Source organism: Pelobates fuscus, chromosome 4, assembly GCF_036172605.1.
Source record: "Pelobates fuscus isolate aPelFus1 chromosome 4, aPelFus1.pri, whole genome shotgun sequence".
NCBI lineage: Eukaryota > Metazoa > Chordata > Amphibia > Anura > Pelobatidae > Pelobates > Pelobates fuscus.
Window position 1 is genome coordinate 329,384,557 of NC_086320.1, and position 26,366 is coordinate 329,410,922.

The window sequence follows — 26,366 nt, forward strand, 5'->3', positions numbered from 1 at the left end:
ATCAACCATTAAGCTCTGCTCTCTCTGTATCCCTATTTATTAATGGCAACCCTAAGATAAACACTTAAATTAGTAGCTTTAGTGCCTTTATCTTAATCAATCTTGATTAAACTATGTTAAACATGTTTTAGGGGCTTTTTTTAAGTGCTGTGGGAAGAAGAAAGGTGATAACTTGCAGCCCAGGGGCAAGGTTGGTACAGTGGTTTGGGAACATTGTGCAATAAAATTCCTTTAAACCAACACAGACTATATAACATAACATAACTAGCTCATAAACAGACCTACAGCATGGATTTTTAAAAGTCTCTGAGAAAGCAAATGAAAAAAAATCATAGAAAGTGAAATGTGTATATGATATCACACGAACCAAGCTGCTTATAAAGAAAATACCTTGTATTCTAAATACATAATCATAACAAGTAATACAAGGATAGACAACCTCTGAAAATCCATCATCCATATTTTGCCATATATGACCCTCAGCCAGCCAAGGAGACGGCCTACAATATTTCCCATATGGATCAGAAGGTAATGTCATGGTATCACGGTACACTGCTAATGAGATGCCATTGGTTAAGGCTGCTTCAAACGTATGGCACTGCCAGTCAGTCTGCAAAGGCATGTGATATCATTGTGACTGGTGCAAGAATGTAGTTGGCAATGTAAATTAAAAACACATACACAACAGAAGCTGAAATTGAGAATATTTCAATTGATGATCAGATGATCAATAACATCCTTGACATGTTGTACATAAAATAGTGAAGGTCTCTGCACCTATATCAATCTAAAATGAATAACACTAATAGCTTATGTACCAGTGCAGATAATATAGGCCATAGCTTTGAATTTCCTCTCGTGCAATAAGCTCTTCATGAACACTGCCTGTACCTGCTCAGGAAACCTCACTCCGAGAAAACATGGGAGTGAGACATTCAGTGGTGGACATAGACTCTTCCCCGTCTGAAAAAAAAAATCCTTGATCAATGATATACCAGTAGCTCCCTCTTCTTTTGCATGTGTACACAGGTTGTCTGTCTTTTGTGCTGTGTTGTCCCATTCAATCATCATCTCCAGCATAATCCTAATACCCATTCCTTTTAATAGCTGCTCTACATGGACCACTGTTATCACAGAAACACGAATGCTGGTCCCTAGCCAGTGATTCGGGAATGGCACTGCTACATTATCCCTTCTCTTCTGCCATCAGAGATCATCTGGGACACCCACAGTTCTTCTTCAGTGTAGGTACTTGCCCTATATCCAGGTAAATCTGCTTACTCCTTCATGGCAGGTATCATCCCTCTGCTAATGCGAATCTGGGCACCAAGATTTAACTAATCAAAAGGCTTAGTTGCAAAGTGCCCCCCTCACAGCACAGAGAGAACTCACTTCGCATTTTTTTACTGAAGGACTAGCTTGTAATAACTCACCATTCAGCTCATTCTAAAAAAGCCTAAAACAACAAACAGAATATAACAATTTGGGCAACTGATATAAAACACAGTCCATAATTACTCTCCGAAAGGATGACAGAGTCCCGGAAATGCAGATAATAAATTCAGAGTAGTCTGCCTGATTATTGCATGCAGAGATACAAATTAATAGACACAAGTGAGAATTGTTGATAATTTAAAGGATCACTATAGGGTCAAGAACACAAACATGTATTCCTGACCTTATAGTGTTAAACCCATTTAGGTGGCTTGCCCCCCCTTAGCTCTCCTATAAAAGTTTAAAACTCACCTTATTTATAGCGCCGCACGGGTCCGCCGGCGCTGGCTCTGCCCCCTTTGTTACATCATCAAAATGGGAAAGCATTGGATTGGCTAAAATCAGCACGGGGGTAAGGCCAAATGAATCAATGCATCTCTGAGGAAAATTCAGCGTCACCATGCAGATCGTGGGGACGCTGAACGGCAGGGCTGCTTACTGTGCAGCCCTGAGCCAGGAAGCCCCGCCAGTGGCCATCTAAGGAGTGGCCACTTGGAGGTGTCCCTAGGGGCAATGTAAACACTGCCTTTTCTCTGAAAAGGCAGTGTTTAGATGAAAATGCCTGAAAGGAGCTATTATACTCACCAGAACAACTACATTAAACTGTACTTGTTCTGGTGACCATAGTATCCCTTAAGGACCAAACTTCTGGAATAAAAAGGAATCATGACATGTCACACATGTCATGTGTCCTTAAGGGGTTAAAGTGAATTTCAAATTTAAAGCCAAAGTAGCCAAACTGGAAGCATAACTTAGTGGGTGAATTTTTCCAGTTCAGCAATTTTCTCCTTCACAATTCAATTCCCAACAATTCTCACTTTAGCGCATAACCCTGTATATCTTGGAAGTGAACAGAGCTGCTGCTCCTATCAATGTATCAACATTAGGTGCAGCACAAAGCAATGTCAATGGAGCAGCCACATCACAGTGATCCCCTGGCCTTGGCTGTCTGACAGTCTCTCTGAAGAGAATGCAAGCCATCGAACCCCTCCACAGACATTCTGTCCCTTAAGAGCAAGTGATAGCTGTAACTGGGTCTGTGACACAAGCAACAACAGAAGGGCATCCATACCAAGGGGAAGGAAACATTTGTTACACATATATTGTACCAGATTGTACCAGTGCAACAATAACTATAGGCACCCAGACCACTTCATCTCATTGAAGTGGTCTGGGTGCAGTATCCCTGTTCCCTTAACCATGGAATGAAAAACATTACATTTTCAGAGAAACTGCACTGTCTACATTGCAGGACTAAGAGTGCCTCTTGTGGCTGTCTTCCAGATACTTTTCTATGGGGAAGGCCTAGTACGCATTACATACTCTTAGAGGTATGAAAGCATAGCAAGTAATAAGACAAGCTAAGATACTCAGAAGAAAACAGTAAGTCCAAGTTCAAAATGAAACTACAACTGAAAGGAAATAGGATATAAAAACTAACGCGGCCTCAAGCAACATATGGAGAAGTGAAGGGAGATTGCCAGGTATGGTTTTAATTTAGCATATGTAAAAAAAATGTTTGTGGGAAAGGTGTTGAGTGGAAAGGTGAGCAAGTGATACCAGGGAAATGTGCCAAACGATGGGCGGAACGGTAGAGAAATTGAAAGAAAGAAATTGATGACCTTTCAAAAACATGTGGGTTTAAGAACTTTTGAATTGACTGGAGGCTGAAGGAAGGCCTGTATGGGCAGATGATATAGAGTATTCCATGAGAGTAGTGTCGGTCTCAAGAAGATATGTGTAAGGATGAAGACACAGGTTTAAATAGCACACAAGGAACAGTTACTAGCACATCTGTGTGAATGAAAAGTGGGGAACTCAACTAAATGTACTTTGGGGGAGAGTTGTGTGAGTTCACTAAATTCAAAAGAGAGACATTACAGTGAACACATTTTTAAAAATTGCTCTGGTACTTTCGTGAAAAAATGCCATAAATCTGACATGCCCTATGAGAAAAATATTTTAGAATTTATGTACCGGCTCCCCTCGCACCCATGTGCCGCTCCCCTAAACTCCTTAGATTTCTTTGCTTCATCATTTACCTCTACATTATTTTACCCCCTGTGGTTCCCTCCTCCATCAAACTACCTTCATGTTCATATGGGCCCTCTTCCATTCATCTGCCGTCAAATTTGTCTTAAGGTTCTTTTAGCCTTTGATCCTATACATATGTTTGGTAGGGCTCGAGTTGGAAGATAGTGACCTATAGGCCACTGAAAGTAGTTTAACCCCTACTCTGGCACAAGTGCATAGCAGTCCCCATTGTGTATTAATAGCCTAGTCAAAGTTATTAGGAATCAATGATGAAAATATATGTTTATAGAGATAATGAAATATGACTTCACATAGGACACTCCCAATCCACCCTGCACAACTGGGGCCCGATTTTAGTAGCTGCTATGCGAGGAGGTTTCCTTTTCCAAATGTAGGCATTTAATAGATGTTGGGATGTTGGTAGCGCAGTAGGTAGTGTTTTGAACAGATAAATATCTACATGTATTAACATATACTTATCTTCTTTCGTGCAACGAAGAAGGTTGGAAGGAGTTTGGGGGGCATTAACTATATAGATTATGATGTAAACTGATTGGTCACTGAATGTTCTATCCTGTTATATGTTTGAATGTTTTTTATTTCATGTAAACTTTATTGTTTTTTTCTTTGCTGCTGGAGTTTAGCAAAGAAAGAATATGCATAATACTAGCGTCCTGTCTGAGATAAAATCTACTTTCTGTGATTTCATAGCTAGTGATAATTTGACAATCTTTTGAGAGCTTTATATTCTAATTGATTATTCTGGTATCTGGCCTGGTTTGTCCTTGATTGTTCTGCCCTCTGTTCTCACTGACTGTCTTGTTATTCCTATGATCTGTGTCTCTAGATTTCTGACCAAACTGTGTTTACTAACTCTCACGTCCAGCCTTTCTAGACTGTTCCACCTCTTTTGTTACCAGGTTAAGCCTGGCCACATCTATGGACCAGTAATATACTTATTTGTATTTTATACTCTGCCTTTGTTAGGCTAGCTAGGGTTGTACTCTATCCTGACAATTTCAGAAACTGTTTTAGTAATATAATCATGTTGACTGTTAGGAACACAAAGGTGTATTCTTAAAACTGAGTGTCTATCTGTCCCAGTCTTTACCCCCCTTGCAGCCCCCCCACTTCCCATTGCAAAAACCCTTTAATGCACTCACCATATTCCAACTCCGAGGGCACTTGGCGATGGCTCCGTCTCTGTGTCCTCTGAAGTCAGCGCCACACGCGCGTTAGGTCTTTCCTATAAAAAAGCATTGCATCCAATACTTTTCTTGTGGGGGGATTTAAAGATGCTGGATGTCCTCAAGCACAGCATGAGGAAGCCCAGCATCGTTTTAACGGAGTTAAACTCTGTGAAACAGCACAACGCGCCTCTAGTGGCAATCTGATAGACAGCAGACTGTAAAGCCCTGCGGAATTTGTTGGCGCTATATAAATAATAACATAATAATAATTGTAATAACCCTGCAATATAAACATTGCATTTTCTCTGAAACTGCAGTGAAACTGCAATGTTTTAATTTGCAAGGTTAAAGGGACAGAGACAGTGCTCCCAGACCACTTAAATAATATAAAGTGGTGTGGGTACCTATAGTGTCCAGTAACTGTATTGTAACTGTGTTGTAGAGTGATTTGCCTGCTGATCAAGTTTGCTTGATTGTATTACAGGTGTTACAATGCAGTTGTTTTATGTTGTACATAATCCTCATGCATTTCTTGTTGCTAAAACAATAACCGGAAATTGTAGAACTGGACATATTAAGTTTTGCATTGAGTCTCAAGTTACTATGGGGTTAATAACTCACAGCTATTCATATTAATGAAAATGACTTTAACTGTTCCAACATGTTTATTGTGCTTATAATGACTTTTTATGATGTTATGATTTTGTAAAAATTATTTTATATCGGATTAAATGTGATGATTTAGTAAAAGTCAGACACAGCACCCCCAATCTATATGCAGCAAAAGTGTAGCTTTAAATACGTTCTTTAAGCTCTCTGGGTCAGGGACCCATAATTAAATGTCTGGACCTTTGTAATGTAACCTGTGACGTGTTAAGGACATCTGTCACCACACTATAACCGATGTGATCACAGAGAGACAGGCCTAGATGGGTAAATACAGTGGACTGGGGAAGAAGAGGTCCACTGACTACCCCAATCAGCTGTCAACCAATGTCAGCCATAGAAGACAGGACAATAATCAGGGTGTCCAGAAGTCAATGGCCAATTTTAATGTCAGTGCCACTGCAAGGGCAACTCAGGTTTCTATACTTATAAAACAAATGACAAAATGATTGACATGCTTAGTTGTTTATCTGCTTACCTACAGCACATAACCTTATCAGTAAGGGATGGCTGTATTATTAATCATTGAAGTTATAGATATAACACCGTTTTAACTCACTTATTCTTAAAAAAAAAATATTATCAGCAGTACATGCCACCAATAGATTGTGTTCTCGTTTTTATTGCCTCAACTAGGTTATTTCCTGTTTAGTGAGAGCTCACTGCAGAGGCTGCACAGCAGGGACATTTGTGGAAAATTACAGAACTTTAAATCTCAGTATTTTTTTTTTTTTATTTGAATGCATGTTTGCATATTTTGTTTGTTTATAAAATAGGTCACATGCAGCCTGGTCGGTTCATGTATTGCTCACATACGATTCATCTCATGAAATAATAGGAATAATTTTACTAAGTAAACAATATAAATTAATGGTTTTTAAAATGGCTTGTACGTATTTACACAATGCTTTAAAGATAGATATATATTTCCTCAAACTTACAAGTATCGAGCTGCTCTATGATCAAGAATAAACCAACCATTTCTGAACTTTAAATGTGACTTCACATACAAATCGGTTTCTTATTGTGAAGTTCTCAAGGCATCTTAAAAGCATTCTGATAGAAAACCAATATGGTAATTGCAGAGATCTTATCACATCATAGCTGCAGAGATTAATAAAGCTGTTAGCAGAAGGAATTGAATATGTTATGCTTAAATTAATTTGCTTTTATGTTTAATTGGTTTCTAATTGTCTCCTTGCACTCTTTAATTGTTCCAGTTGTGTCTTGTTTATTAACATCTGGGATAAACTTCCAGTTTATTTAAACCACATTTCCTGATAGAGATCTGCCCTCAAATAGTTGATCACAGATCTGGCGATGTATTGGCGAACAAGGTTAGGTTCAAGATATGAATAGTATGCATAAGTCGACAAAGCAGTCTATGCGTTTAATGGGAAGATAATCAACAAGGTGTTAGCGCAATCTCTAGTCAGCCACAATTTGACTGGTAGGTGTGAATGGTTAAAAAGGTTAAAGAACTCAAAATATCAAAAACAAAAAAAAAAGATACCAAACCTGAACCCCAACCATAAAAACAACATAACATTGATAAAAATCAATACAGGAGAATGAATAAGTAAAATAAAGTCGTTAGTATAGAATTTATTAAATTCAAAATTATTATGAATGGTCTATCACTCTCGAATCAAATATTCCACCTTGTTCAATGCTGTTAGAGTTAAAGCACCTAGCGCGTCACCAAGCCCAAACATATGAACTATAATGTATCTATGGTCATTGAATAATGGGTGTTAGGCTGATGTTGTATGGTCGCCAATCTTTTACAACATCCTGGTTCCTGTACCTACACCCATTCTAAATTTTATTCTAAACCCTTCAAACTCTAGGATTAGTAAAATCCCGTGTTAACATGCCACTTCTGCCACATCTCCATTTTTAATTGTTGTATCTCCTCCACGAAGACATCCATTTACCACATCTTGAATATGCGGTCTCTCAATCCATCATCTTCTTAATGCGATACAATATGAAATTTATAATTTTTTTGCATGGAACAGAAAAACAATTAGCAAAAGCATTCTTTATAAACTAATCAAACAAACAAAAAGCAGATGTTTCTGCTGATCTCAGATCTCTAAGGAAGTGCCACAGGGCACGAAACGCGTTAGGCGTCTACATTCTTTGCTCCCCTCTGTCCATCCTGGTTTTATAGATTAAATTAATTTTTGCATTATTTAAAACCTGATTGGTGTATTTATTCCCTGCGATTACCTGTGGTTACCCTTCTAGTCTGTTGAGAAATTTGACCTTATTTCATTAACGTGCTCTGGTCAATTTTTTCACCGCTTAGATGCAACCCAGGGGATTGGAGGAGTCACTGGAATCTTCCCTTCCCTCAAGACCATCATTGCAGTAGACATCTGAATCAGACAGATAGACATGTGCAATTCGTTTCGTTCCAAGTGTACATTCAGACATTCGGATGCTTACGAATGTCCGAAGTGCCGAAATTCGGTAGTTGGGAAGTGCCGAACCGAATTGCCGTAGTTCCGAATAGCCAAAGTTCTGAAGTGCTTCAGATTTCTGAAAAGTGGCAAAACAAGAGAGAGGGAGGGAAAATTAGGTGAATGATGACAGGAATCTTGACCAATAAGTTAATTCCTGGCACTGGGAGCCCTATAGATGTGTAAGTGGTTGTGGTGGCAATCCGGACACTGGGAGCCCTATAGATGTGTAATTGGTTGTGGTGGCAATCCAGGCACTGGGAGCCCTATAGATGTGTAATTGGTTGTGGTGGCAATCCTGGCATTGGGAGCCCTACTGATGTGTAAGTTGTTATGGTGTCAGTCCGGGCACTTGGAGCCCTATAGATGTGTAAGTGGTTGTGGTTGAAGTCCTGGCACTGCCACCACAACCACTTACACATCTTTAGGGCTCCCAGTGCCAGGACTGCAATCACAACCACTTACACATCTGTAGGACTCCCAGTGCCAGGATTGCCACCACAACCACTTATACATATGAAGGGCTCCCAGTGCCATGATTCCCATCACAACCACTTATACATCTATAGGGCTTCCAGTGGCTGGACTGCCACCACAACCACATCTATAGGGCTCCTGCATCCCAGTGCCCAGACTGCCACCACAACCACTTACACATCTACAGACCTCCCGCCTCCCAGTGCCTGGACTGCCAGCACAACTACTTATACATCTATAGGGCTTCCAGTGCCTGGACTGCCACCCCAACCACTTACACATCTATAGGGCTCTTGCCTCCCAGTGCCAGGACTGCCAAAACAACCACTTACACATCTATAGGGCTCCTGCCTCCCAGTGCCAGGACTGCCAAAACAACCACTTACACATCTGTAGGGCTCCCAGTACCAGGATTGCCACCACAACCACTTACACATTTATAGGGATCCCAGTGCTCGGACTGCCACCACTTACTAGACATGTGCAATTTGTTTCATGCAATGCGGAAATTCTGATGCTTACGAAGTTCAGAAGTGCTGAACCGAATGCCATTGGTCCAAATTGCCGAAGCAGACACATTTGTTTACTTACCCGAATTTTCGTACCGAACCAAATTGTTTGCCCATGCACATCCCTACAGACAGCACTTTGTAAAACACTGTCAATCAGTTATAAAAAAAGCCAACCAAACATTTTCTTTAGTGTCTTAATTTAAAATAATCGTGAAAGCTCCACTCAACCATCCTATTTAATGCATAATTGATGCAATGCATTAACAGTGCTAAATTTATTTATTTATAAAATATTTTACCAGGATGGATATATTGAGATTTCTCTCATTTTCAAGTATGTCCTGGGTCCACAAAACATAAATAAATTCATACTTACAGTAAAAAAATTGAATGTATAAAAAATCTATAGCTTTTGCAGTAATGTGTGTCCTAAATTGGGAAATTAAATATTAGTGAACTTCAATTGAGTCACATTTTTTAATGGTACAGTCATAAATTTAGTCTCCAGTGAATTTCAACATAGACATAACTCTGAATTTTACAAATCAGTTTTACAAATCAATATTACAAATCAGAGACTTATAAATTGGATTATTAATGGCCCAAGGGTATCTGATACTTTGCATGTGAACTCACTTTGGTGGAGATTACTGATGAACCCAACAAACAACGTAGAGATCTGTTCACTGGATTGGATTAGTTTTGAGCATGTTCAAATGTTATTTATTTATCCCCCTCCCCACAGTAATTGTATTGAAACCTTTCAGGAAATAAGGATTAAAAGGTTTCAGCTGGCAATGCTAAATAGTATATGTGGCAGAAATGCCTCTGCTGCGTGTTCTTGGAGGGGGCTGCTTGCCAGCCTTCTGCCAAAAGACTTTGGGCCCTTTAAAAACATATGTGATTTATGTACTTTTGTACTCCAGAAAGAGAGACCTACCGTTAGCCTTAATTCCCTGGAACTGTTTTGGGCATAGGACCATGTATACGGTCGGTCAAAATTATGACTTCCATGGAAACCCCGAACCCCTGAACCAATCTGGGTGATTTTTGGATATGTTGGTCCCCCAGATCGGGGGTAACAGGGGATGTTACTTTTGTGGGGTCTCCATGTGTTTTGGAGGTACTTACGGGGAGTTGTTAAATTGTATGTTTTCTGTGCCTGAATATAATTGAGTTTAGTACAGTTCTTGACTCAATTATCTCTCAGGCACAAGGGAGGGATTAGCCTGTTTTGTGTGGGAGTGTCCTGGACCTATGAGCCAATGTAATTACAGTGTATCCTTTGTCACAGTTCCCTCCCAGGTCCAGTGGGAAAAGTCCCTGGAATATGTTATGGAAAACCCCTTGCATGGGAACTTGCATATAAGGCCAGTAGTGGCTGCCATTAAACAGTTCTACTTCACCCTCAAACCAGAGCCTCGTCTCTTGCTTGTAGGGAACAGCCATACCAGCTCTCTCACTCTTGTAAGATCTATCCTGCTATACTCTGTGGAGGAGGAGAGTTTTACCCACTGGAAGCTGGATCCCTGACTTGGGTCCAGGGTGGTTGGGGGTCGGCGAGACCCCAGCCAAGCTGCGGCGGCAACGGTCTGCTGTGGCTATGGTGTCTGGTGGAGTGCTTGGAAGTACTCAGGGTTACTAGGAAGCATCGATTGGCGGAGGCACACAGTCGGGGTGGCAGATGGTCCGTCACAGTATATAATTTAAAAATATATATATTTTTACAGGTTAGTTTCAATTTTAAAAGTTGGTGGAGGCAATATCTTCATAAAATGTGTAGAGATAAGGGGATTCGGCATATCACGTTTGCTATTTTTAGGAATTTGTTGCAGTATTTTGGCTTGAGAAGGCTAAAGTTCACTGTCATATATAACTATTCTTTTTCATGTCACTAATAAAAAAGAGAGTGCTTATATTGTAGACTTGTACATTTGATTTCAAACATATTGGGAACTGTTCGAATTTTGGCTGAACAGCAGTTTGTCTGAATTTTGTAACGCTATATTGCCATATCAGTAAAACAAATAATTAGGTGAGCAAAAATTCTTAAAAACACAGTGTGACTTATTAAATATGACTGGTAAGAATAAAATCATCCACTTCAGTACTGTAAGCTTTTACTCCCATTTGTTTTTATTTGATTTTTATGTCATACGAAGAATAAAGTATTGAATTCATTCCTTCAGCTGGTGGTGAGTCCCCAATACAATGGATCCAACGAACACAAGGGTCTGATCCTCCCTAGGGCCTATAGTTTGGAGTGGTACTCTAACAGAGTTTTTATATACATCATTCAGTTACTACAATTTTGCACTAGGTTTTGTTTCTGTGTTTATATATTTTAGATCATTGAGATCATCAATTAAGGGGGAGAGCAAGTATTTTGTATTTATTTTATTTCACTACATCACAGTGTATTTATTATTATACACAAGTAACAAAGTTCTTTCACTTGTCAAATATTGATTTAACTATTTGGTTACTTTTACTAATTTGAATGATTTTATTGTCACCAGTCACATTTAATTATTCACACTGTGTTTTTAAAGAATTTTTGCCCACCTAATTATTTGTTTTACTCTTTTGGGTTATTTATCAGGATTTTGTTTTTTAGGTTGCTGCATGCGGATTTATTTGACACTATTTTTGGGTGTTATTACTTGCACTTTAATATTACTTGCGCCATTTTATACTTTTTACATTTTTTGGACTTTATTGCCATATGATGAATCACGATACAACTGTAAAGGACAATGGATGAGCGATTCGTTTGTTTCGGGATTTGTCATTCTGCACTTGGTGCCAAAAGCAAAATGATTGAAGGTTACAGAACAGCCAACCAATCAAATCAATCAACAAATACTGAATGATAAACAAATAAACCAGGTATTAGGAAGGCTAATAAATATAAATATTTATAAATATTATGAATATATTTTGCAGTACACTGATTTTTTGCACCCTTTTGGCTCGTCTAAATCATTTTCCCAAGTCGTTACATGGAGGAAATTCTGCATCAAAATACATTTCTTCATTGGCCGAACCAAATGTTTCCACCATGCATAAGTCTCTATTACTCCTACCCTGGTTAAACTCCAATTACATACAGCAAGGAAGGCCTCACATGAGACAGCAGGTTTAAATGAGACACTCCAAATGAAAAAACAAAACAAAAGAAAACCTCCGCCACACTGTTTAGTAGATGTACCCCAATGAAAACATGCATGCATTTAATTATAATTTTTTTGCATTGGGGCTATATCTAAAACAGCTTGAAAAAGATATATTGTATGCAACCTTTGCAAGCGCTCCACATCTTCAGCACGTGTGAGAGTGTCCCTTTAATATTGGGCAATAAAAACCCTGACGTTTTCATTTCTATTAAATGCTTGATTAGGAGAAGAGGGTAAGTTATGGGTCTATTTAGTCTTTGGTCTCAGGGGGAGCACACAGCTTTAGTGAGGTTTTATCCAAGCAAAAGCTTTTACAGTTCCTACCACTACCAGGGGTAGGCAACCTTCGGCTCTACAGATGTTTTGGACTACATCTCCCATAATGCTTTTACAGCCATATTGCTGGCAAAGCATCAAGGGAGATGTAGTCCACAACATCTGTAGAGCCGAAGGTTGCCTACCCCTGCACTAGACAAACGTATTGCAAGTTACTTCAACTTACTTTTGAAAGCAAACATTCAAACTGGTGTGTTGAATACCTCTGAGACGTGAGCTCGGTGTGAGAACTACCTTTATTGCTATACCTACCCTGCATTATGTAAAGCAAAGTACTTTGGTTTAACCCTTTGGTAAGCCTGTGCAACTTTTTAGAGCGTGTAATACAAAGAATCCTGTATGGCCTGAGTAATATTATTGTAACAATAACAATAAACAGTTTATAACAATTTACACCCCGTGGAGACTCAAATTACATAGTGCACACTATTAAATTAAAATGAAAAAGACAACGCAGATCACTTCTGCATGGTGGCCCATCTGGGACTATCCTCACAGAAAACAAAACAGTTATGCATTTTTAAAGATGCCCACCAGTATTTATTCATAGTTCCATGTGTTAACCAGACATCGTCTTTGGTCTAACTCTAATACAATGATTTTATCATTATGGTGCTTAGAAAGTGTTTGCTCATAAAATAAGTAGGGATAATAAAAGGATGCATAACAAAAAGGTCCGTCGGATTTATCTCTATTACTATAGGTGGCGTAAAAGAAAGCAGAGGAAGGAAACAAATTGTCTGTAATTGATTTGGGAGCGGCTGTTCTAGTGCTAGATCAAAGACATCCTATTGTAATAGGAGTTAAATGATAGCTTTATACTACTTTCTAGACTTTGGCACCAAACAGTCTTTCCTCCAATTGTTCCTTTTAAGACCCTTCATTTTTGATCCTGCAAAATGTGTCAGCAACCTGGAAAATTATATATCTTTAAACATCAGAATGTTTTTACTAGTTTGGACAGAATGTAAATCATTGCAATGATCACAATTCTTCAAAAGCCGTTTGCAGCAGAAATGAAATAGAGGTAAAGCACCACCTAGTGGCAGGTTTGTGACATGTCAGCTATATTACTCCTGCCTATTACTTCTGCCTGGTTTAACTTTTTAACTATATATATATAAAAAAGAAACCAAGAGGGCTGCACTCACCTAAACATGCATACATTATAGGGTGCTGCTGGGGCCAAAATATACAAAATACAGAATCCAGCGCACTCGCTTATTAACTAAACAGAGATTTCAAATCTTAGAGATTGTAATAGTTTTATTTAAAAACACCTCACCTAGGCAAAAAATGATGGGGGTTTAGTTACATTATATGATCATACATTGCATAAGCCTGCCAACTACGTCAAAGTACCCCATATTCGGCAGGTCCTATCCTAATAGCAGCCTAATGCTTGCTCTTATGAGATTAATCCACTTACTTGGGAAATACTTCCTTACTGGGACTCTCTGCAAGTCAAGGCCATCATTTTTTGCCTAGGTGAGGTGTTTTTAAATAAAACTATTACAATCTCTAAGATTTGAAATCTCTGTTTAGTTAATAAGCGAGTGCGCTGGATTCTGTATTTTGTATATTTTGGCCCCAGCAGCACCCTATAATGTATGCATGTTTAGGTGAGTGCAGCCCTCTTGGTTTCTTTTATATATTTGGGAGTCCCAGGCCAACTCCTTGGTTTTGCACCCCTCCCTGTCACAGGTGCCTCATTCCAGGACCCTATTTAGCCTTGACTTGCAGAGAGTCCCAGTAAGGAAGTATTTCCCAAGTAAGTGGATTAATCTCATAAGAGCAAGCATTAGGCTGCTATTAGGATAGGACCTTCTGAATATGGGGTACTTTGACGTAGTTGGCAGGCTTATGCAATGTATGATCATATAATGTAACTAAACCCCCATCATTTTTTGCCTAGGTGAGGTGTTTTTTAAATAAAACTATTACAATCTCTAAGATTTGAAATCTCTGTTTAGTTAATAAGCGAGTGCGCTGGATTCTGTATTTTATATATATACACTGTTGTAAAATTGCTCAATGATTTTGCTAATGTGTTTAATTTGTGTTTATTCAAGTTTTAAAAGTTATTACAAAATTTTGAAGAGAATAAATAACGTGATCAAACCTTCAGTAAATAAAATAATGAAAAATACAGACAATAAAAAAGGATTGGGAAAGGGAAGACAGATGGATAGATAGACAGACAGATACTTATGTTCCCTCTAGTCCAGCAGTTGGCTACCTATTGGATGTGTGGTGTCTGTGCAGCCCAGAGTGGCCACCAGTGATTTTCACCCATCAGAGGTGCAAGCTGCATTATCCACACAAATGGACCATGGGGGATCAATGGAGATTCATGTCCCCATCCATGACAAAAGGTAGGTAGGGGGTGTATAAAAAAGTATTTATAATAACTTTCTAAAAATGTTTTTATTTAAGCTATATTTAATGAATAAATAATGAACTCCACAACACCCTGCAGTCATCTCCCCCACAGACACACCCCACACAACAGGATCTATAGCCAACACATACACAACCCTATAAGAAGCCCCCCCCCCCGCCACGCAATATCACAAATAGCCCACACCACACATATAGTAGTACAAGCAACGTACATACACACTTTGAACATCGTAGACAGTCCATACACATAAATAACACAACAGACAGACTTAATAAAAAAAACACACCATTTTGTAAGGCAACCTAACACAATTCCCCTAACATTCCACACCTAACATTTCATACAGTCCGGCGCACAATAATAGCACAGGCAGACCACAAACACACATAACGCAACAGGCAACTCACGTACACTCACAATACCTCCAAGAGTCTTCAAATATATACATATAACACCACTAACAGTGGATACACATTTAAAAAAACCACAGGCAACCCATAAACACACACATGCATGCAATGCCGCAGACCCCTTCACACACACAATACCACCATATGTACCTACATAAAATCACAGACATCGCACATACACATACAATACATACAGCCCAGACACGTACAGAGTCCACATACACAAACAAAAAGCAGATGCACACCCACACATGCAGACAGAGGCGTACCAAGGACACTTGTCACCCTTGGAGGAAATCTATGTTGGCAATCCCCCAAATTTTTAAACTTTTGTTTGTCACTTTAGCATCCATTCCCTTTTTGTGTATCTCCTGATCATTCTTGTTTTTTTCTCCTAATCTGTCTTTCAACCTTGTGTGTCTCTTAAATCCTTAGACTTTCCTTTGTGTCTCTTAACCCAAGATACTTCTTCTGTATCTCTTAACTCCTCTCCTTACAGTCTGTTTCTTAACCCTTTTACCCTTTTTTGTCCCGCACATACATACACACACACAGTGACATGGATGCACACATAGAAATTACATTATACATGCACTTACATACAGACAAGGACAACAGGCATGTACACATACATATTCCTAGATGCACAATCACATACACACACATATAGTCAAACAAACATACACAGTCACACAAATACGCACATAGTCACATACAAACATATGGTCACACATCTATATACACACAGTCAGAATGACACAGTAACACAGTAGTCAGGTGCACACAGTCACTCACATATACTATGTAAAATATGGTTAAAAACACACACACACAGAGAAATATGAACACAGTCGCATAGTCTGCACACACCACAAACAGTCATTGCCACTCATAGCCATATAAATATTTACTGGCACACGCACACACAGTCACATACAGTTACAGGCACACACAGATTCAGACACAACACACATAATCACAGGCACACAGTCACAAACATATTTACTGTTACAGAAACATATAGTCACACACAGACACACATACAGTTACAGGATAACACAGTTACAGTCACACTCACAAAGTTACAGGCACACACACGCAGTTACAAGCACACAAAAACAGTTATAGTCACAAACACAGTTACAAGGCATGGCTGGGCCGGCGAAATGGGAGTGGATCTCTGCGGCTGCTTTGGAAGGGGTTTCGACACCGGCGCAGCATCCCTCTGATTCTGACGTCAAGTGCACATGCTCCCCCAACCCCATCAATTTCGCCACTAAACTTGACCTTTTGAAAAAAATGTACAAACACTCCATTTATCAAAGGGTGGCCTGGGTGAAGGTGGTGGAGATTGTGGGAATACCCTTTATCCCCCTTCCCCAACCCTCTTTTTTAAATCTATTTCTCTATTTTCCCCTTCTCTCTTTAGTTCATTCTTTTTTCATACTTCCCCAGTCTTTACCTTCCTACCCCTATCCCCCACCCCTCCTTCGCAAATGGGAACAAGCTGGAGCACGGGAATATTTGGAAAGACCCGTCATGTTGACAATACGGGCTCAGGGACGCACCATGTATACAATCCTTGTAACCGTATAGACAAACTGGATACGCTAACACAACATATTAACTAGATGCCAATGTGCCTTGATACCCCAACTGCATTAGATCCATAGTTCCACCTGATAATCCCAGTTACTAAAGTTATTTAATGTGTGATTTAGGACCTGCGATTCTCCCAATTGTTTCCACTTTTGTAGACCTGCGAGTCTATCCATGCATTTATTTCTGCTAACTTTACTGTTTGAGATAAAGATGAGACCTGCGAGTCTCAATATCTTGCAACGACATGTCTGCATATTATCTTTTGTCAAAACAATAACAAATATTTACAAAAAACAAAATAAATATATATATATTATTAATATTTGTTTGCTCTGTTGCTCAAATTCATCTTGATTCAATCTATCTATACCCATCTTGATCTGGAAAACTAACTGCTCCCTAACTGTTGACCAGCAGGGAGCTATAACCGTCCTCCAGTTTCTGGCTACAAGTATTTAGCGGCAGTCACATGGTAGGTAACAATGAAGGAATCTGGACCAAAAATCTTATATAAGTTGTTTTGAAGTAAAAACAGCTTATGGTCAAATTCAAAGGGTTTCTTGAGTAAATTTTGAATTTTTATATAAATCATATTCCAGAATATGCACAATAAATACTTTTTATGGGATTAATAGAAAATAGATGTTATGGGTTTTAGTGGATTGACCTCAAGAGGCAGTCCTCTAGTAGCTAGGCAGGGACGTTGATTGGACAGGACATATGGAGGGAGGAGTATCCGCTTCTGGTCTGTCTCTGTAACACAATCACAAAGAGAACAGGATAATAAAGCAAAGATACATATTTCAGTTTACTTCCGTCCACCCATTTTGACTGTCATGCCCATTTGCTATGTTACTCCCTGTAGTGATTATAGAGCATGGAGTATTCATTTAAAGGGACACTATGATCACCAGAACAACGACAGCTTAATGTAGTTGTTCTGGTAAGCGTAATAATTTCCTTTTAGGTATTTTCATGCAAACACTGCCTTTTCAGAGAAAAGGCATTGTTTACATTACCCCCTAGGGACACCTCCAGTGGCCACTCCTCAGATGGCCACTGAATGTGCTTCCTGGGGAAGTGCTGCACAGTAGCTCAGCATGGAGATGCTGAATTTTCCTCATAGTTTTACATTTAATCAATGCATCTCTATGAGGAGGTGCTGATTGGCCAAAACAGTGTTTAACCTCGCCCACCATCCCGCCTCCTTGTCTATTTCAGCCAATCCAATGCGTTCTTTATGGGGGAATAAATGTGTAAATTCTGCTGATGTCACCAAGGAGACAGATCGGGGCGGGGCAAGTGCCGGCAAACCTTTTTTCTCATCATACTCAAGCCCCTGAGGAGCTTATGCAAGGAATAAGAATATAATATTTAAAGAACAGTTTAGCATATTGATTAAAACATTTTTTTTACTGGTCCTTAGGTGTTATTTGGATCTGCATGTTATCATGTAATTCTACCTTTGATTATTTAATTATAGACCAATTGCAGTGAACCTGTTAACTTTTATAGCGAATGGCAGTAAGTCACATCAGATGGATGGAGAAACAGAAGCTGGGGATGGGACATCATGGTAAAGGCATGGAGAGGCATCACTATGAGGATCAGGAAATGAAAAAGGAGATGTAAAAACACAGCAGAGGGACTGGAAGACAGATAAATAGTAACTCTATTAATTAGCATTAATCATATTTCAGAATATAAGAATTCTAATATGTAAATGTAATAGTTATAATCTTATAAATACGAATTCATTGTTAAAAGAAACAATGGGGTAGATTTGCTAGGGCCTGCCAATGTAGCAAATAAGATGAGCTAGATATACTTGGAAGTCAGAAATGAAATCTTAACTAGCACATCTTGCTGGCCGACTTTCTAGCAGAACAGTTTTCCCCCATGTAAATACAACATTTTCAAAATATTAGCAGACAAACTATAGCATAAGTTGATAATTATAGATATAAATAGTAGAATATATTTGCTATATTTAGCCATAACACCACCAGGTCAATTAAAAATGAAAAAGCACAGATCTAGGGTCTGAGAGACCCTGGCAATTAATACAAGAAAACTGTGCCGCAGGTCAAGGATGTGAAGCCCTCTGCCCAAATAATAACCAAATGGGTTGTCCAGTATACATCCAAAATCTAACCTCACTTTGTATGTAGGAAAAGAATGGTGGAGAAATTCCATTTCTGCTGGGCTCCTACCCCTTGGAGACCCTATATCATTACCCACCATTGCCGAAGGAGAAGACAATAATATATTAACTGCCCTAAAGGGTCTTCAAAAGCCCCTTAGACTAATTATAACAAAATCAGGGTACGCAAAGTCCCCTTGTCAAAATACCCATAGCACCAGAGGGTAACCCTTGATCCCTAATGCTAACAGAACCTCCCCCAACCCCCATTCCTGCTAGCTGTCTCCTATTGCTCGCAGTGAATGTTTTACAAAATGGATAATGCAGAAGTTTTAATTCCAGATTGTCAATGTAAGAAGAAGAATCTCAGCTTATCAAGAATCAAACCATTCCTAGATGTCATGGTGCTGTCAGTGCACTCTAGACATTGAACTGTAGTGGTTATAATTAGTGATGTCGTGAACAAAAAATTTTCGGTTCGCGAACGGCGAACGCGAACTTCCGCAAACGTTCGCGAGCGGACGAAAAGCCATAGACTTCAATGGGCAGGCGAATTTTAAAACCCACAGGGACTCTTTCTGGCCACAATAGTGATGGAAAAGTTGTTTCAAGGGGACTAACACCTGGACTGTGGCGATCCATGGCAAAACTTCCATGGAAAATTACACAGTTGATGCAGAGTCTGGTTTTCATCCATAAAGGGCATAAATCATCTAACATTCCTAAATCACAATGGATATGGATTGACACCTGACATATGACATATTGACACCTTGACATATGGATTGACACCTGTCCTCAGAGACCCTGATACACGCTGACACAGAGCAGAATAGGGACTGTTCCCCCTACATAGGGTCACTTGGCAGATATGGATTGACACCTGTCCTCAGGGACCCTGATACACACTGATACAGAGCAGAATAGGGACTGTTCCCCCTACATAGGGTCACTTGGCAGATATGGATTGACACCTGTCCTCAGGGACCCTGATACACACTGACACAGAGCAGAATAGGGACTGTTCCCCCTACATAGGATCACTTGGCAGATATGGATTGACAACTATCCTAATGATCCCTGATACACACTGACACAGAGCAGAATAGGGACTGTTCCCCCTACATAGGGTCACTTGGCAGATATGGATTGACACCTGTCCTCAGGGACCCTGATACACACTGACACATAGCAGAATAGGGACTGTTCCTCCTACATAGGGTCACTTGGCAGATATGGATTGACACCTGTCCTCAGGGACCCTGATACACACTGACACAGAGCAGAATAGGGACTGTTCCCCCTACATAGGGTCACTTGGCAGATATGGATTGACACCTGTCCTCAGAGACCCTGATACACACTGACACAAAGCAGAATAGGGATTGTTCCCCCTACATAGGGTCACTTGACAGATATGGATTGACACCTGTCCTCAGAGACCCTGATACACACTTACACAGAGCAGAATAGGGACTGTTCCCCCTACATAGGGTCACTTGGCAGATATGGATTGACACCTGTCCTCAGAGACCCTGATACACACTGACACAGAGCAGAATAGGGACTGTTCCCCCTACATAGGGTCACTTGGCAGATATGGATTGACACCTGTCCTCAGGGACCCTGATACACACTGACACAGAGCAGAATAGGGACTGTTTCTCCTACATAGGGTCACCATTTTTAGCCCAAGGCAGCTCATCTCATCAGGCTCATTCATCTTAATAAAGGTGAGGTAATCTAGACTTTTTTGACCTAGGCGACTTCTTTTCTCAGTGACAATACCTCCTGCTGCACTGAAGGTCCTTTCTGACAGGACACTTGAGGCGGGGCAGGCCAGAAGTTCTATCGCAAATTGGGATAGCTCAGGCCACAGGTCAAGCCTGCACACCCAGTAGTGAAGGGGTTCATCGCTCCTCAGAGTGTCGATATCTGCAGTTAAGGCGAGGTAGTCTGCTACCTGTCGGTCGAGTCGTTCTCTGAGGGTGGATCCCGAAGGGCTGTGGCGATGCGCAGGACTTAAAAAGCTCTGCATGTCCTCCATCAACAACACGTCTTTAAAGCATCCTGTCCTTGCCGGCGTGGTCGTGGGAGGAGGAGGATTACTTTCACCTCTTCCCCTGTTAGATTCCAGTTGTGCTGTGACATCACCCTTATACGTTGTGTAAAGCATACTTTTTAATTTATTTTGCAAATGCTGCATCCTTTCCTATTTGTTGTAATTTGGTAAAATTTCAGCCACTATCTGCTTATACCGGTATACCGGGGGTCTAATAGCGTGGACACCCGGTACAGGTCGTTCTCCTTTAGCCTTTTTATACGAGGGTCCCTCAACAGGCGGAACAGCATGAAAGACCCCATTTGGACAAGGTTGGATGCCGAGCTACTCATTTCCCGTTCCTCCTCCTCAGTGATCTCAATGAAGGTATGTTCTTCCCCCCAGCCACGTACAACACCACGGGTACCAGATAGGTGACAACGAGCACCCTGGGATGCCTGTTGTGGTTGGTCTTCTTCCTCCTCCTCAAAGCCACATTCCTCCTCTGACTCCTTTTCCTCACAATCCTCTTCCAGCATTGCCGCAGGTCCAGCAAGCGATGCTGATAAGGCTGTTTCTGGTGGTGACCACAACTCTTCCTCTTCCTCTTCATGCTCATCTACGGCCTGATCCAGCACTCTTTGCAGGGCACGCTCCAGGAAGAAAACAAATGGTATGATGTCGCTGATGGTGCCTTCGGTGCGACTGACTAGGTTTGTCACCTCCTCAAAAGGACGCATGAGCCTACAGGCATTGCGCATGAGCGTCCATTAACGTGGCAAAAAAATTCCCAGCTCCCCAGAGGCTGTCCTAGCACCCCGGTCATACAAATATTCATTAACAGCTTTTTCTTGTTGGAGCAGGCGGTCGAACATTAGGAGTGTTGAATTCCAACGTGTCGGGCTGTCACAAATCAAGCGCCTCACTGGCATGTTGTTTCGCCGCTGGATATCTGCAAAGTGCGCCATGGCCGTGTAGGAACGCCTGAAATGGCCACACACCTTCTTGGCCTGCTTCAGGACGTCCTGTAAGCCTGTGTACTTATGCACAAAGCGTTGTACGATCAGATTACACACATGTGCCATGCACGGCACATGTGTCAACTTGCCCAACTTCAATGCCGCCAACAAATTTGTTCCGTTGTCACAAACCACTTTGCCGATATCCAGTTGCTGCGGAGTCAGCCACTTTTCCACCTGTGCGTTCAGGGCGGACAGGAGTGCTTGTCCGGTGTGACTCTCTGCTTTCAAGCAAGTCAAACCCAAGACGGGTCGTATCCGTGATGTGGAATAGTACCTGGGGAGCTGGGGGGGCGCCGTTGATGTGGAGCAAGACGCAGCAGCAGAAATGACTCAGCCGAGGAGGTTATGGAAGAGGATGGAGTAGGAGGAGTAGAGGAGGTGGCAGCAGGCCTGCCTGCAAGTCGTGGTGGTGTCACCAACTCCTCTGCAGAGCCACGCATTCCATGCTTGGCAGCCGTCAGCAGGTTTACCCAATGCGCAGTGATATACCTGCCCTGACCATGCTTTGCAGACCAGGTATCAGTGGTCAGATGTGCCATTACTTCCTTTTGCACAATCGAGTACAGGTTGGGGATTGCCTTTTGTGCAAAGAAATTTCGTCCGGGTACCTTCCACTGCGGTATCCCAATAGCCACAAATTTTTGGAACGCCTCAGACTCCACCAGCTTGTATGGTAAAAGCTGGCGGGCTAATAGTTCAGACAAGCCAGCTGTCAGACGCTGGGCAAGGGGGTGACTTTCTGACATTGGCTTCTTACGCTCAAACATGTCCTTGACAGACACCTGACTGTGGGCAGATGAGCGGGAACTGCTCAAGGCGAGAGACGGAGTGGTGGATGGTTGAGAGGGGGCAAGGAGGACAGCAGTGGTTGACGTGGCTGAAGGTGCTGGACCAGGAGGAGGATGGCGGCTTTGAGTTTGTGTGCTGCTTGTACTCATGTGTTGATCCCATAGGCGTTTGTGATGTGCGATCATGTGCCTACGCAAAGCAGTTGTACCTAGGTGGGTGTTGGACTTCCCACGACTCCGTTTCTTTTGGCACAGGTTGCAAATGGCATCGCTGTTGTCACACAAAAAAAATGCCACACTGCTGAGCTCTGCAATGACGGCATTCTGGTAGTGGACACAGCATGCGTTGATTGGCGTGCTGTCGGGCTGACCTCGGGTGCCGATGCATGCTGTCTGACTGTGCCACTAGCTCCTTGTGACGACCTCCCCCCGCTTCCAACTCGTCTCCTCCTCCTCTCTGTCTCCCCATCTGAACTTTCGCCCTGTTATTCTTCTTGCCGAGCGGGCACCCACGTGACATCCATGGACGCATCGTCATCATCAACCGCTTCACTTGTATCTGACAACACAGCAAAGGAAGCAGCAGCGGGTACAACATCATCATCATCACACCGTACGTCCATGTGTGTAATGCTGCCTGACTGAGACATATCCCTGTTATCTACATCCTCTGGCAATAATGGTTGTGCATCACTCATTTCTTCAAATGGATGTGTAAATAACTCCTCTACCAGATAAAGTGAAGCGGCTGTGGTGCTAGTGTTGGTGGTGGCGGCAGGTGGGTGAGAGGTATCTTGAGAGGTGCCCGAAGCTAAGCTGGGGGAGGATGGTACGTCAAGGTTCCGAGCGGAAGCTGTAGAAGATTGGGTGTCCTGTGTTAGCCAGTCAACTATGTCCTCAGAACTTTTCAAGTTCAGGGTACTTGGCCTTTGAAAACTGGGCATTATTCTAGGGCAATGGGAATCACAGCACCACGACCACAACGGCCCCTGCAGGGTGGCCTGCCTCTGCCTGTCCTTTTTTTTTTTTTTATTAGTGGTACTATGCGTGCAAGCTACTGTGAGACCAGATATGAGTGGCACTGTGCACTGGCAGAGGTTGGCAGAGTACACGCTGTAGGACTGACACACCCGCTTGAAGACAACTAACTGCTATTCAATCTATAACAGTGAAAAAAGTTTTTTGGTTTTAAATGCACGCTATTGTGACACCAGATATGAGTGGCAATGTGCACTGGCAGAGGTTGGCAGAGTACACGCTGTAGGCCTGACACACCCGCTTGAAGACAACTAACTGCTATTCAATCTATAACAGTGAAAAAAGTTTTTTGGTTTTAAATGCACGCTATTGTGACACCAGATATGAGTGGCAATGTGCACTGGCAGAGGTTGGCAGAGTACACGCTGTAGGCCTGACACACCCGCTTGAAGACAACTAACTGCTATTCAATCTATAACAGTGAAAAAAGTTTTTTGGTTTTAAATGCACGCTATTGTGACACCAGATATGAGTGGCAATGTGCACTGGCAGAGGTTGGCAGAGTACACGCTGTAGGCCTGACACACCCGCTTGAAGACAACTAACTGCTATTCAATCTATAACAGTGAAAAAAGTTTTTTGGTTTTAAATGCACGCTATTGTGACACCAGATATGAGTGGCAATGTGCACTTGCAGACGTTGGAAGAGTAAACACTGTAGGCCTGACACACCCACTTGAAGACAACTAACTGCTATTCAATCTATAACAGTGAAAAAAGTTTTTTGGTTTTAAATGCATGCTATTGTGACACCAGCTATGAGTGGCAATGTGCACTGTCAGAGGTTGGCAGAGTACATGCTGTAGACCTGACACACCCGCTTGAAGACAAGTAACTGCTATTCAATCTATAACAGTGAAAAAAGTTTTTTGGTTTTAAATGCACACTATTGTGACACCAGATATGAGAGGCAATGTGCACTGGCAGAGGTTGGCAGAGTACACACTGTAGGCCTGACACACCCGCTTGAAGACAACTAACAGCTATTCAATCTATAACAGTGAAAAAAGTTTTTTGGTTTTAAATGCACGCTATTGTGACACCAGATATGAGTGGCAATGTGCACTTGCAGAGGTTGGAAGAGTACACGCTGTAGGCCTGACACACCCGCTTGAAGACAACTAACTGCTATTCAATCTATAACAGTGAAAACAGTTTTTTGGTTTTAAATGCACACTATTGTGACACCAAATATGAGTGACAATGTGCACTGGCAGAGGTTGGAAGAGTACACGCTGTTGGCCTGTCACACAGACGCTTGCAGACAACTAACTGCTATTCAATCTATTACAGTGAAAAAAGAGTTTTTGGGTTTTTAAATGCACGCTATTGTGCAACCAGATATGAGTGGCACTGTGCACTGGCAGAGTACACGCTGTTGGCCTGACACACAGACGCTTGCAGACAACTAACTGCTAATTAATTTATTACAGTGAAAAAAGTTTTTTGTTTTTAAATGCGCGCTATTGTGCCACCAGATATGAGTGGCACTGTGCACTGGCAGAGTACACGCTGTTGGCCTGACACACAGACGCTTGCAGACAACTAACTGCTAATTAATTTATTACAGTGAAAAAGTTTTTTGTTTTTAAATGCACGCTATTGTGCAACCAGATATGAGTGGCACTGTGCACTGGCAGAGTACACGCTGTTGGCCTGTCACACAGACGCTTGCAGAGAACTAACTGCTATTCAATCTATAACAGTGAAAAACGTTTTTTGTTTTTAAATGCACACTATTGTGACACCAGATATGAGTGGCATGGTGCACTGGCAGAGTACACGCTGTTGGCCTGACACACAGACGCCTGCAGATAACTAACTGCTAATTAATTTATTACAGTGAGAATTTTTTTTGTTTTTCAATGCAAGCTATTGTGACACCAGATATGAGTGGTGGCACTGGGCAAGTGGGCACAGTATCCACTGTGAGCCTGACACACAGACGCTTGCAGACAACTAACTGCTATTCAATCTATTACAGTGAAAAAAAGTTTTGGGGTTTTTAAATGCACGCTATTGTGCCACCAGATATGAGTGGCACGGTGCACTGGCAGAGTACACGCTGTTGGCCTGACACACAGACGCTTGCAGACAACTAACTGCTAATTAATCTATTACAGTGAAAAAATGTTTTTGTTTTTAAATGCAAGCTATTGTGACACAAGATATGAGTGGTGGCACCGGGCAAGTGGGCACAGTATTCACTGTGAGCCTGACACACAGACGCTTGCAGACAACTAACTGCTATTCAATCTATTACAGTGAAAAAAAGTTTTGGGGTTTTTAAATGCACACTACTGTGCCACCAGATATGAGTGGCACGGTGCACTGGCAGAGTACACGCTGTTGGCCTGACACACAGACGCTTGCAGACAACTAACTGCTAATTAATTTATTACAGTGAGAATTTTTTTTGTTTTTAAATGCAAGCTATTGTGACACCAGATATGAGTGGTGGAGCTGGGCAAGTGTGCACAGTATCCACTGTGAGCCTGACACACAGACACTTGCAGACAACTAACTGCTATTCAATCTATTACAGTGAAAAAAAGTTTTTGGGTT